At 43.6% G+C, this 12,901-nt stretch overlaps 1 protein-coding gene across 5 annotated transcripts in view; it reads left to right on the forward strand.

The window, feature by feature from the left end:
• The first annotated feature begins 7,529 nt into the window (after positions 1–7,529).
• The window catches only part of GGA1 (golgi associated, gamma adaptin ear containing, ARF binding protein 1), a 144,287-nt gene continuing 138,915 nt past the window's right edge, over positions 7,530–12,901 (forward strand). The window contains exon 1 of one of the 5 annotated variants that reach the window (XM_029590100.1): positions 7,530–7,783. The gene's annotated coding sequence lies outside the window, so the exon portion shown is untranslated. Of the gene's footprint in view, positions 7,784–7,821; positions 7,922–12,901 lie in introns of those variants that run through there. The other 4 variants (XM_029590097.1, XM_029590095.1, XM_029590098.1 and 1 more) reach the window with 4 other exon arrangements.

Here is a 12,901-nt window from a genome sequence, read left to right on the forward strand (position 1 = left end):
GATAAGACTGTAGTGCCAACGATATAACAGTTTGTAGCAATTTTCCATTAGCGAAGATGCTATCAGTCCCCTTCCCATTCCCTTATATATTTCTCGCCATCCCTTCAATTCCACTTCCACTCCAAGGTCCTTTCCCCAGGCCTTAAAGTGGGGTTTTTCCAACAGATCAGAATTAAAAAACCCATATAGTTTGGAGATGACAGACACTTTATTGGCCCCCCCTACATAACCCTTCAAAAAAGGTTACCCCTTGATGCAGGCTTCCCCACATCTGCGATGAGGTCAGAAAATGTCAAAGTTGTAGATATTGATACTGATCACAGTTATGTAAATCATATTTAAGGCATAAATCCTCAAAAGAATACATCCCCTGGGGTCCCCATATCTGTGCTATAGTTTAAATCTGTCTTGCCTTCCAAGAAGTAAAAGCTTTAGACTGAATCCCCGGCTGAAAAGTCATATTGTAAAAAAGATATGATTGTGGGGAATACACTTTCAAACCCATGAATGGTTTTCTCCACTTATCCCAGATCATAAGGGTAGTCCTCAATGGTAGCGAGGACATTTGGAGCGGAAGCCCGGTGTTATGAGGTTGCCATATGAGAGCTTGTAGGGGCGTATCTCCAATGCCTGCTCCAGATTTACCCAGATCTTAACCACTGGAGTCTTGTGCCAATCTAAAATGGCACGTAAGTGGGCTGCCATGTGGTACCATAATAAGTTAGGTACACCTAATCCTCCCTGCCCTTTCGATAAATATAAGGTTTTCCTAGATACTCGAGGGGTCCGACCACCCCATATGAATTTCTGCAGTCGACATTGCCAGCACTTCAGCTCTTCTTGTGGTACCACCATCGGAAGAGTCTGAAATAGATATATAAGATGCGGTAGGACATTTATTTTTTATTTATGCTTTTAAACAATATAGACAGCAATATCAGCTTGTCAATGAATAGGTACAATTATTACACTTAATAATAACAATACATATAAGCTGGTCTATATAGAATCTAACAGAAGAAATATAATAGATAATTAATTTCTTATCCTAATTTTCCAGCCTTATGTTTAAGGTAATTCCCGTGTTATAAAGCAATTGGGGATCCATGATGTATAACAATTGAGCAAATACAAGAAAAAATCAAATGCTATTAGAAGGAGAGTAGCGCACATTGTACATTTCCCTGATTAGGATACAGTGACAACAGGTAATCTGGCATCAAGAAATTTACGCAACTCAAGTGGGTCCAAAAACACAAACCTTTCATTCTGATGTTTTTCTACACATTTACTAGGATAATAAATTGTAATCTGAGCCCCTAAGTTTTTTACTTCTTGACTCATTTGGAGAAAATTTCTCCTACCCACTTGTGTAGCTCTTGTTATATCCGGAAAAGTCTAAGTTTTTTGGCCTAAATACAACTTTTCTCTATTTTTAAGAGACAATTTTAGTATTTTGTCTCTATCTACTACATGTACAAATCTTACACATAGAATTCCACGATGTTCAACTTGCTCAGACATGGTTTGTTCCAAGAAAGCAGTAATATTACTCAGATCACTCTGTTGCAAAACATTTTTTTGATTCCCTTCGTTCTCTTTTTTTACCCGATGACACAAAGTAAATCTTTGCTACTGGGGGGAATCTCTTAAAAAGTCAACCTTAAATTTTCCATCAGATATTTCTTGTATTGCTCATAAGGAGAATTAAGGATTCTTAAATTATTATATCTTATTTGGTTTTCCATAGTCTCAATTTTCCTACTATTCGCAAGTTCTCCTTGGATCAGTCCGGCCTGCACTTTCTCCACCTGGCAGACCCGGTTTTCAAGACCTTATAATTTCTCATTATGTGTACTTACTATCGGGTCTATCTGTAACACACAATTCTGTGTGTCTACCACTGTTGTATTTAAATTCAGAATAATTGCTTTTAAATCCATTAAAGTAGACCATACATTTTCCAGAGTTATGGTGTGTGTCTGTAATTCGCTCGAGTTAGCGGATACACTCACTGTTCCTTGCAGACGGCGTTCCTGCCTCAACATTGAGGCTGCTGCCCGGCCATTCTGCTCCTCTGGTGTCGAGGTTAGAGGGGTTCTACCATTTCTATCGCCATCCTCTCTAACCTTAGGTCTCGCCCCTTCTTCCTCCGGATTTCTCCCGATGGGGTCAGCAACCTCCAACTGCTCTGGTCGGCCACTCACGCCCGAATCCGGGGTCTGTGCGAGACAAGGTGGCAGAGGCATCACGGGAGCCCCGGGACTTAATGAGATGTTTAAATCCAGCGGCATCTGTGTTTGATCCACACCTATGCCGACATCTGGTGATTCTCCCGGGGTTCTGGCGTTACTCGGTGAGAAGAAGGTCCCGATGGTTAACTGAGAAGAGGTAGGAGCCATTGTAGTCGGGGTCTCCACTTTGATTCTCCCCTTCCTCTTAGTATGTGGCATTATTTTCGGGGAAATTCTTCAGACTGAGGAGCACTCCTCTCTCACAGCCTTATAGTCAGAAGCCATCGTGGATCTCCAGGGACATTCATTTTTAGCACAGCAATTCTGCCTATCCATGAGATATGATACATATCCCACTCTTCCAGCTTTTTAAAGATCTTAGCTAGTAAGGGGGTATAGTTCAAGTGAAAGAGATCATCCGAGGTAAATCCCAAGGTACTTTTATCTTTCGGGGTGGCCATTTAAACGCATACGCTGTCCTTAGGTCTGTTGCCTGTTCAGGGGGGAAGGATATATTAAAAATCTCCGATTTGTCCCACTTTATTTTAAAGCCCGATATGGAGCTAAACTGCGATATTTCTGCTACAATCTCTGGCATGGATATATCAGGGTCTGAGATGGAGAACAAGATATCGTCTGTGAAAAAAAAAGAGCCAATTTAGAAGAAAAGCTCCCTATGTCTATTCCTTTCATCCTTGGATTATTGCAAATTCTAATAGCAAAGGGCTCTAAAACGAGCACAAACAGGAGTGGTGAAAGAGGACACCCTTGGCGAGTCCCTCTTTGTACCTGGAAAGCATCAGAGTTGTTGTGCCCACCATATGAAATCTACCACCTTTCTAACATTATCGGAAGCCATCCTGCCAGGATGGCTTCCGACCATAAGGCTGTGTTTTTGCCTGACTATAAATCAAAATTATATAAATATGTTTTTGCCTATCTGTAAGGTCTTGAATCAACAGGCACCAATATGTACCTCCGCAGAACTTAAAATGTATTGACCTTCATGAAATTTAAGATTGAGTAGGGCCTACTTGAAATTCCATCTCCAAAACTGGTACAGTACATCTAATTGAGACCAGAGAGCGAGCATTTTTCTGTAGCTGAGCTCACTTTATGGACTATTCTGTCTGGAAAGCTGTGGGCCATTTCCTTGTATCCAGATGTAATTACAGGCATTCGAGATCACTGTAGATTAAGGTTAGTTTTAGTGTACTTTGATATTTATTTTATTGAGATGCTTTTGTTTATGATGAAGTTTTGTTTTAAATTTTATGCAAATGTAACTTGCCTGAAACTGTGAAGAGAAATAACTGTTCCTGACTGTCCTGCCAGACCAGTCTATACAAGTGGGATTATCCTCCAGGCAGCAGATGGAGACAGAGACAAAGAGCTCATTATTGAGCACCTTCTCCATATAAGCATCCGATGCTGCCTCAGTTCCTCAGTACGGTCTCTGCCTCAGCAGATGTGCAGACAGATGGTCTGGTGCTGTAGCTTCATGGAACAGAAGGAGTGGCTCTAGGGCAATAGCATGCCGTAGTGTTGCTTTCCCTAGCATACTCTGGGACAACAGTCTTGCAAAGGACTGATCTTCCCTTCCCCAGTGCAACCAGGTGTTCGGTCTCTCTGGTTTCCTGAGGTGCTTAGAGATAGCCTTTCATTGAAAAAAGGAGGGCTTTGCCGAGACAACCCACATTCCTCTATTAGGGAACCTACTCAATGGAATCTGAGTCCCAAATGCCAAGGAGCAAGCACTGGGGGAGAATTCCCTGTGGCTTTACCTTGGTGGGTCCGGCAGCAGGAGCTGAGGACTGGGCTCCCAGGGCAACAGGCCTGACAAGGTACTGATTTCCATGGTGGAGCTGGGCAACAGGCCAGATAAGGCTCTGGTTTCCCTGGTAGGGCAGGAGCCGAAGAGGGAGAAAGGAAAACAGTGCAGGTAAGTCTTAAGGGAGCACAAGCCTCTGCTGGCCTGAGCAGCAGAAACAGAACTTGGGAATCCACCCTTGTTCTCCTACATGGTAGCAAAGCTCCAGCCCACAACCACTGCAGTGAAACAGCAGGCGGGCAAATCAAGAGCACAGTGAGAACATGTCTTGCTGGTAATGAGCATAGTAGAACATATTTTGGGATAGATTGATCAGGACTGGATGAGCTCCCCTGCTCAAGCTGGAACCTCCTTGGGAGAGAGCTGTATCTTGCTTGGGCAGGCACAACCAATTAACCCGGTGAGCTAGCTTCAGAGAACCAGGAGATGAAGTAGCTAACTGGTTAAGATAAATGACTGGTAAGCAGAAAACCAAGGCTCTAAGCTGGTTTGTTACATGGTAATTCTTTCTAATATTGTGCAAAGCAATTCATCTCCTGTTTCTTGAGATTCACATTTTTTGAGATCTTGGGTTCAGATCCCAGCTATCACAGCAAAATGCAGTCATAATTGCACGTTTCCTTATAGAAGATGATAGAATTATTTTTTGTGGCTGTAGATTTGCAGGTTCTGAAACCCTTGCTTGGTCATAAAAACTCCCTTGATGAGAGGATCACAGTAACAACAGGCAAGGCCAATTAGGAGTTCAGAGTAGGTGGAGAGCAATCCTAATGGCCAGGCTGCAGCTGGGTGAAAGTGCACTTTCTTGCCATGAATTCAGGCAACTTGGCATTGACTTAGATATTCTGGGAACCTGGCTTGAACTTCAAATTCCAGAAACTTGCTTTACTCCAGCTTCCTATAAGAGTACCTAGATTAAAAGAAAAATAAAATAAAATATATATATAAATATAGAGAGAGAGTGTAGTGGGTAGGAAAACTGGTGATTATTTTGTCATAGATTACACAACACACTTTTATAAGTAGAGATGTTTTACTTATAAGTCTGAGAATAGGTAATAAAAGCATACAATATTAGAGTTTGCATTAAAGAATATTTACACAAAGTACTTTCCTCACAATTCCCAATGTGATATACTTTGTAAATCCGGGACAACGCCTTGGAAAATCAGCAACAACTCATTGGTCACTTCATGAACCACTGATAATGTCCAAAAAGCTTTTCCTCTGAGCTGTTGGTTCTCTGATTTCAAACAAACAGTCTCATGTTGCTCTTTTTAAGTTAATTTTTCTGACTTTTCACCTATTTTTTCTTCTGGACCAGTCCCCATGTGCTTGCTGAGGTCCCAACTACTGATTACCGCATCAGCAACAAACAGCAAGGTGTGGCCTAGAGGCTAGCTAGTGGCCTGTTTTCCTTAGATATCTGCAGTTACCATTTCTGAGTAACTGCTCTTTCCATATATCTGATCTCAGGACTTGTGTTTTGTTACAAAATGTTTTTTGTTTCAAGCAGGCGAAGGAGAATGGCATATGTATTCTCAGAACATATAAGCCTTATATGAAATAATTACAATGCCCAATAGATATGTCCCTGCCTCGGCAAGAGGAGTGCTAGAAAAAAAGTTGGCATTATCTTCCTTTCGGGCCGATACAGTAAAAACGCAGAGAGCGGGCGAACGCCTGCTCTCCTGTGCGCGCGATTCAGTATTTTAATTTATTTTAATCAGGGCCATCCCTAGCGCCTCTTTTTTTGACAGGAGCGGCGGCTGTCAGCGGGTTTGACAGCCGACGCTCAATTTTGCTGGCATCGGTTCTCGAGCCCGCTGACAGCCACGGGTTCGGAAACGGGAAGCCAGCAAAATTGAGCATCCGGTTTTTGACCCACGGGCCTATTTCAATTTTTTTTTTTTTTTAACTTTCAGGACCTCCGACTTAATATCGCCATGATATTAGGTCAGAGGGTGCACAGAAAAGCAGTTTTTACTGCTTTTCTGTGCACTTTCCCGGTGCCCGGGGGAAATTAGCGCACATTTTACTTTCTGTCAGGTCGATACAGTAAAGTGTGCTCCGTCGGAGCGCACTGTCAGCCTGCTCTGGACGCATGTTTTCCCTTACCCCTTATTCAGTAAGGGGAGGAAAACACGCGGCCCCACCCGCGGCACCTAATAGCGCCCTCAACATGCAAATGCATGTTGATGGCGCTATTAGGTATGCGCGCGCGATTCAGTAAGTAAAATGTGCAGCCAAGCCACACATTTTACTCTAAGAAATTAGCGCCGACCTTTGGGTCGGCGCTAATTTCTTCCGGCGCCAGGAAAGTGCACAGAAAAGCAGTAAAAACTGCTTTTCTGTGCACCCTCCGACTTAATATCATAGCGATATTAAGTCGGAGGTCCCCAAAGTAAAAAAAAAATAAAAAAAATTTGAATTCGGCCCGCGGCTGTCGGGCCGAAAACCGGACGCTCAATTTTGCCGGCGTCCGGTTTCCAAGCCCGTGGCTGTCAGCGGGCTCGAGAACCGACGCCGGCAAAATTGAGCGTCGGCTGTCAAACCCGCTGACAGCCGCCGCTCCAGGCCAAAAGGAGGCGCTAGGGACGCGCTAGTGTCCCTAGCGCCTCCTTTTCCCCGTTTTTCCCGCATCACCTCATTTAAATACTGAATCGCCTGCACCGGCGAAGGGCTGGTGCGCGCGCCGGGAGAGCGGGCGTTCGTCCGCTCTCCCCGCGGTCTTACAGTATCGACCTGTGTATCGCGCAGGCATGTTGCGGGTGCTATTAGGTTCAGGGGGGTTGGACGCGCGTTTTGGATGCGCTATTACCCCTTACTGAATAAGGGGTAAGCGCACTGTACTCTATCGGCCCGTTTGAGCCACCAAATTACCTACGCAGGGGGCAGCATGCTAGAAAAGCTCTAGCTCTCCAGCCTTCATACAGTGATTTTTTATAGCAGCAAACATGCTAAAACCTGCCACTAGGGGCCACTAGAGTACCATGCTATTAATATTACACATATTGAAGACCCAATATATACTATTTATGTCATACATATTCATTGCGAATGTTCTGCAAACTCAAGCGGCCCTGGTTCAAGAACAGGTTAAGGCACGCAGAAATACTGCATTACAGACAGCCCATTATTTACAGACCCTACTTCTGCCTGTCCTTGAGAGGCGGGGCTGCTGTAGACAGCAGCAACTTCTAGCGCAGCCGGTGTTCACTGAGCAGTCCAAGATTTCCGGGTTCTCGCGCTGAATATTCATGACGAACATTTACATACAGCTACTCCGGTATTCCGCGTTTTGCATGTTACGTGTTCACGGAGAAGAATCGCAGGACAACTCAGGTCCCGCCCACAATAGTGAGAGCGGGGAGAGGGAGTCGAGGTGAACCCCTCATTCAGGCTGCCTACGAGCCTCCATGGCTCCCGCGGGTGTCCCCCACACTGATGGTGCAGCCGGCAGAGGCGCACAGGCTGGCTTTGTGTCCCACAAGGATTCACTTCTTCCGTCTCCTAACTCCTGCTGCTACGGTCCCACGCATCGCCGATTTAACTCCCGCGCGGCACCGAACCTCCCCCTCGACGCCTTTAGTGTTGCCCTTTTAAGGCAGACCCTGTGGCAAATCTCGCGAGAATTACGGCTGGCGCTGGCTGGTGGTGGCAGCGGCGGTGAGAGACGGGTTGATGGAGATGGAGGAGAGTCTGGAGTCTCGGATCAGTGAGTGGCGCTAAACCGGAAGCGGAACCCGCAGAGTGGAACCGGCCGGGGCGGGACGCGGGGGCTCCGGGGGTAATGCCGACGTTGGGGGTGATTGTAGATCCTGCTTCCGGGAACGGGCCGCGAGGATAGAGTGACGTAAGCACCGGCGCGTGATAACCCCCTCCCCCACTCATCTGGGTAATAACACTATTCCGTGCACCCTCCCCCCATCTGGGGTAGGTGCACGGTGTGTGTGTGTGGGGGGGAACCATTGGAGTTGTTGGACTCTCCGGAGTAGGGGGAGAGATTGGCCTCGGACATCCCGGGGAGATGCGGGGCAGGCTCCGTCCATACACTTGTGCAATTCCAGGCTGAGGTGATTGTAGGGGACTAAGTGCGGTTACTACTCCCCTCTAAGCCTCCCCGTCCCCCACGCATAAAACATTTCTCTCTGAGAATGGAAAGGTCCAAGAGTGGATGAGTTACCCCGAGTTGGGAAAGGGTGAGAGACGTGACCAGGGGGTTTTTACCTGCTCCAGCTCGCAACTCCTTCCTATCTTTTACAGAGGAAATGGGACAGGTTTCACTTGCAAAGGAGACGCAATTGGATGTGGAGGAAGGTCTGCTGTTAAGGAGCAGAGCATAGGATGGGTGGGAGAGTGCTTCTGTGGAGCCTTGTTGGCAGCATAAATCTGAGGGGAGACTTGGGGACTGCATAGGATGTGCCACAGCTCAGATGGTTCCCAAATACATCAGTGGGATTTCTGGAGGGAGAGATTAATATTCTTGCTCGCTTAGGCAATAATGACTTGTCTGGAGACAGAGAAGTATGAGCTAAAATCTTTACAAAAAAAAAAAAGGAAATTCAGAGAGTTACAGAAGGGTTTTAGACAGTTGTCATGATTAGTGATTTCTTCTGAGGCGTTACCTCCTTTAGCAGGGCGGAGAACACAGCAGTGTATGTAAATGGTTGAAAGACTAGTTTACATACAATGCCTTGTAAAAGTGTTCACACCCTTTATATTTTTCATATGCTGCTGTCTAAAAAAAAAAAAAATGTAAACGCAAACAGCCTGATTCCGTATCCATACAGGAAAAATGGGTGCTCATGATTGAGTGCCTGCTTTCCTAACACATCATTTAAACCTTTCAGATATCTGAAGGTCTGTATTATATATCTCCCCTACGATTCCTCTCTGCGAGGGTATAAATATTCAGATCCTTTAGCCACGATATTAAGTTAGAGGCTCCTCAAGACTTTAATGCCATCTCCGGGGCTGGTGTTAATTTTTGAGGGTTAAAATGTGTGCGTTGGGCACACATATTTTTTCATCGGGGGTTACTAGCTAATAGCCTCATTTACATGTGATGAGTACTATTAGCTACGCCCTAGATTGGACGTGCTAATCCCCTTATTGCATCAGGGGTTATAGATGCACGTCCAAAATGCACGTTATCCTGTGTGCTAGCCTATGAGCATGGTATTGCATCGGCCTGAAAATGCATTAAAGTAAGAGCTTGTTTCACTGACTGCACAGCACTTTCATTGTGAAGAACAATTATAGAACTAATCCAAAAGTAATTCAGAATGAAAAACCAAAAAATTCTGATTGCCTAAATCTTAACATAGTAATGTCTGCAGAAGAAGGCCAAATGGTCTGTCCACTCTGTCCAGCAAGTTTCTTATGGTAACAATTGCCGCCTCCATGTCAGTTACCCCGAAACCCTATGTTAAGGGAAGCAATATTTACAATCAAAGCCAATCAACTGTCAAATTCATAACAAAATTAATGCTAGCAACATTTTTATGGAGTGAGCAGAATTCTTGATAATTTAGGCAATGCTGCTTGAACATGCTTTGCTTTTGGACTTGGCCGTAGAAGTATTCCTGTGCTTTTTCCGTAATGTCTGCATATCAAGTAACCTGAACCGTAAAAGTCGAGGCCCAGCATTGGTTGTCGTCTAAATTTAATTCCCCTTTTCCCCTCTGCTGTCAAAGCAGAGAAACAATGTTGAAGTTGCAACAAAAACATCAAGGCTAATTGGTTTAAGGGTAGTAATTCCCCATGCCTTCAGTTAAGGATATGGCTCCATGCAAGTTACTTCCATGCACCTTTTTCTTCTTTTCCAACTTCTAGCCTTTAGGGATCTGCAGTTTTTATCATATGCCCTTTTGAATTTGTTTACTATGTTCATCCTCATTCCCTGTTCTGGAAAGGCATTCCACCATCCTCTCCATGAAGAAATATTTCCTGATGTTGATTCTGAGTCATTCATCCCTTTGGAGTTTCATTTCATGAGAGTTTCCATTCCAACGGAAAAGGTTGGAAGTTCATGCATCATTAAAACCTTTCAGTTATCTGAAGGTTTGTATCATATCTCCCCTGCATCTCTTCTCTCCAAGGGGAAAGCCGACAGTCGCTCAGCAGCGTATGGTTCGGAGAGAGGTATCTTTAAAGGATACTAATGATGCATTAGAATTAGGGCATCCCAACAGTGAGGTTCCAATAATTAGAAAAGTAGTCCAAGTGCCTGTAACTAAAAACTCAACTGAGCTAAAAAATTCTAACTTATCCCTGTCAATTAAAAAGCAGAATGAAAATACAAACAAAAAACAAACTTTGAAATGTTTGTATGCTAATGCCAGAAGTCTAAGAAGTAAGATGGGAGAATTAGAATGTATAGCAGTAAATGATGACATAGACTTAATTGGCATCTCAGAGACATGGTGGAAAGAGGATAACCAATGGGACAGTGCTATACCGGGGTACAAATTATATCGCAATGACAGAGAGGAGCACTCGGGAGGAGGTGTGGCACTTTATGTCCGGGATGGCATAGAGTCCAACAGGACAAACATCCTGCATGAGACTAAATATAAAATTGAATATTTATGGGTAGAAATCCCTTGTGTGTTGGGGAAGACTATAGTGATAGGGGTATACTACCGTCTACCTGGTCAAGATGGTGAGATGGACAGTGAAATGCTAAGAGAAATTAGGGAAGCTAACCAAATTGGTAGTGCAGTAATAATGGGAGACTTCAATTACCACATAGTACAAAAAGTGCAGATAAATTGTCAATCCTGACAAAGGACTCAAAGTCGGGGGACGCCGTAAAGCTATCTGCGATATAAACCAGTGGAGTTGCCTAATGAATTAATAAAAACTCATTTCACTTTTGAAACCTGCTTTGAGACCTTTGTCAGGATTGACAATTTATCTGCACTTTTTGTACTATGTGATATTGCTTTAAAGTGCAGCCTGCTCTCGTATGTACTCTTAGACTTCAATTACCCCAATATTGACTGGGTAAATGTATCATCGGGTCACGCTTAGAGAGAGATAACGTTCCTGGATGGAGTAAATGATAGCTTTATGGAGCAATTGGTTCAGGAACCGACAAGAGAGGGAGCAAATTTAGATCTAATTCTCAGTGGAGCACAGGACTTGGTGGTGGGGCCGCTTGGCAATAGTGATCATAATATGATCAAATTTGATTTAATGACTGGAAAAGGAACAGTGTGCAAATCAAGGCTCTCGTGCTAAACTTTCAAAGGGAAACTTTGATAAAATGAGAAAAATTGTTAGAAAAAAAACTGAAAGGAGCAGCTACAAAAGTAAAAATGTCCAAGAGGCGTGGTCATTGTTAAAAAATACCATTCTAGAAGCACAGTCCAGATGTATTCCACACATTAAGAAAGGTGGAAAGAAGGCAAAACAATTACCAGTATGGTTAAAAGGGGAGGTGAAAAGAAGCTATTTTAGCCAAAAGATCTTCATTCAAAAATTGGAAGAAGGATCCAACAGAAGAAAATAGGGTAAAGCATAAACATTGGCAAGTTAAATGTAAGACATTGATAAGACAGGCTAAGAGAGAATTTGAAAAGAGTTGGCTGTAGAGGCAAAAAAACTCACAGTAAAAACATTTTTAAATATATCCGAACCAGAAAGCCTATGAGGGAGGTCAGTTTGGACCGTTAGATGATCTAGGGGTTAAAGGGGGTACTTAGAAGATAAGGCCATTGTGGAAAGATTAAATGATTTCTTTGCTTCGGTGTTTACTGAAGAGGATGTTGGGGATGGTACCCGTAATGGAGAAGGTTTTCATGGGTAATGATTCAGATGGATTGAATCACATCACGGTGAACCTGAAGATGTGGTAGGCCTGACTGACAACTGAAGAATAGTAAATCACCTGGACCGGATGGTATACACCCCAGAGTTCTGAAGGAACTAAAAAATGAAATTTCAGACCTATTAGTAAAAATTTGTAACTTATCATTAAAATCATCCATTGTACCTGAAGACTGGAGGATAGCAAATGTAACCCCAATATTTAAAAAGGGCCTCCAGGGGTGATCGGGAAACTACAGACCGGTTAGCCTGACTTTCAGTGCCAGGAAAAATAGTGGAAAGTGTTCTAAACATCAAAATCACAGAACATATAGAAAGACATGGTTTAATGGAACAAAGTCAGCATGGCTTTACCCAGGGCAAGTCTTGCCTCACAAATCTGCTTCACTTTTTTGAAGGAGTTTAATAAACATGTGGATAAAGGTTGAACCGGTAGATATAGTATACTTGCATTTTCAGAAGGGCGTTTGACAAAGTTCCTCATGAGAGGCTTCTAGGAAAAGTAAAAAGTCATGGGATAGGTGGCGATGTCCTTTCGTGGATGGCAAACTGGCTTAAAAGACAGGAAACAGAGAGTAGGATTAAATGGGCAATTTTCTCAGTGGAAGGGAGTGGACAGTGGAGTGCCTCAGGGATCTGTATTGGGACCCTTACTTTTCAATATATTTATAAATGATCTGGAAAGAAATACGACGAGTGAGATAATCAAATTTGCAGAATGACACAAAAATGTTCAGAGTAGTTAAATCACAAGCAGATTGTGATAAATTGCAGGAAGACCTTGTGAGACTGGAAAACTGGGCATCCAAATGGCAGATGAAATTTAATGTGGATAAGTGCAAGGTGATGCATATAGGGAAAAATAACCCATGCCATAGTTACACAATGTTGGGTTCCATATTAGGTGCTACAACCCAAGAAAGAGATCTAGGTGTCATAGTGGATAATACATTGAAATCGTCGGTACAGTGTGCTGCGGCAGTCAAAAAAGCAAACAGAA

Source organism: Rhinatrema bivittatum, chromosome 2 (assembly GCF_901001135.1).
Source record: "Rhinatrema bivittatum chromosome 2, aRhiBiv1.1, whole genome shotgun sequence".
Lineage (NCBI taxonomy): Eukaryota > Metazoa > Chordata > Amphibia > Gymnophiona > Rhinatrematidae > Rhinatrema > Rhinatrema bivittatum.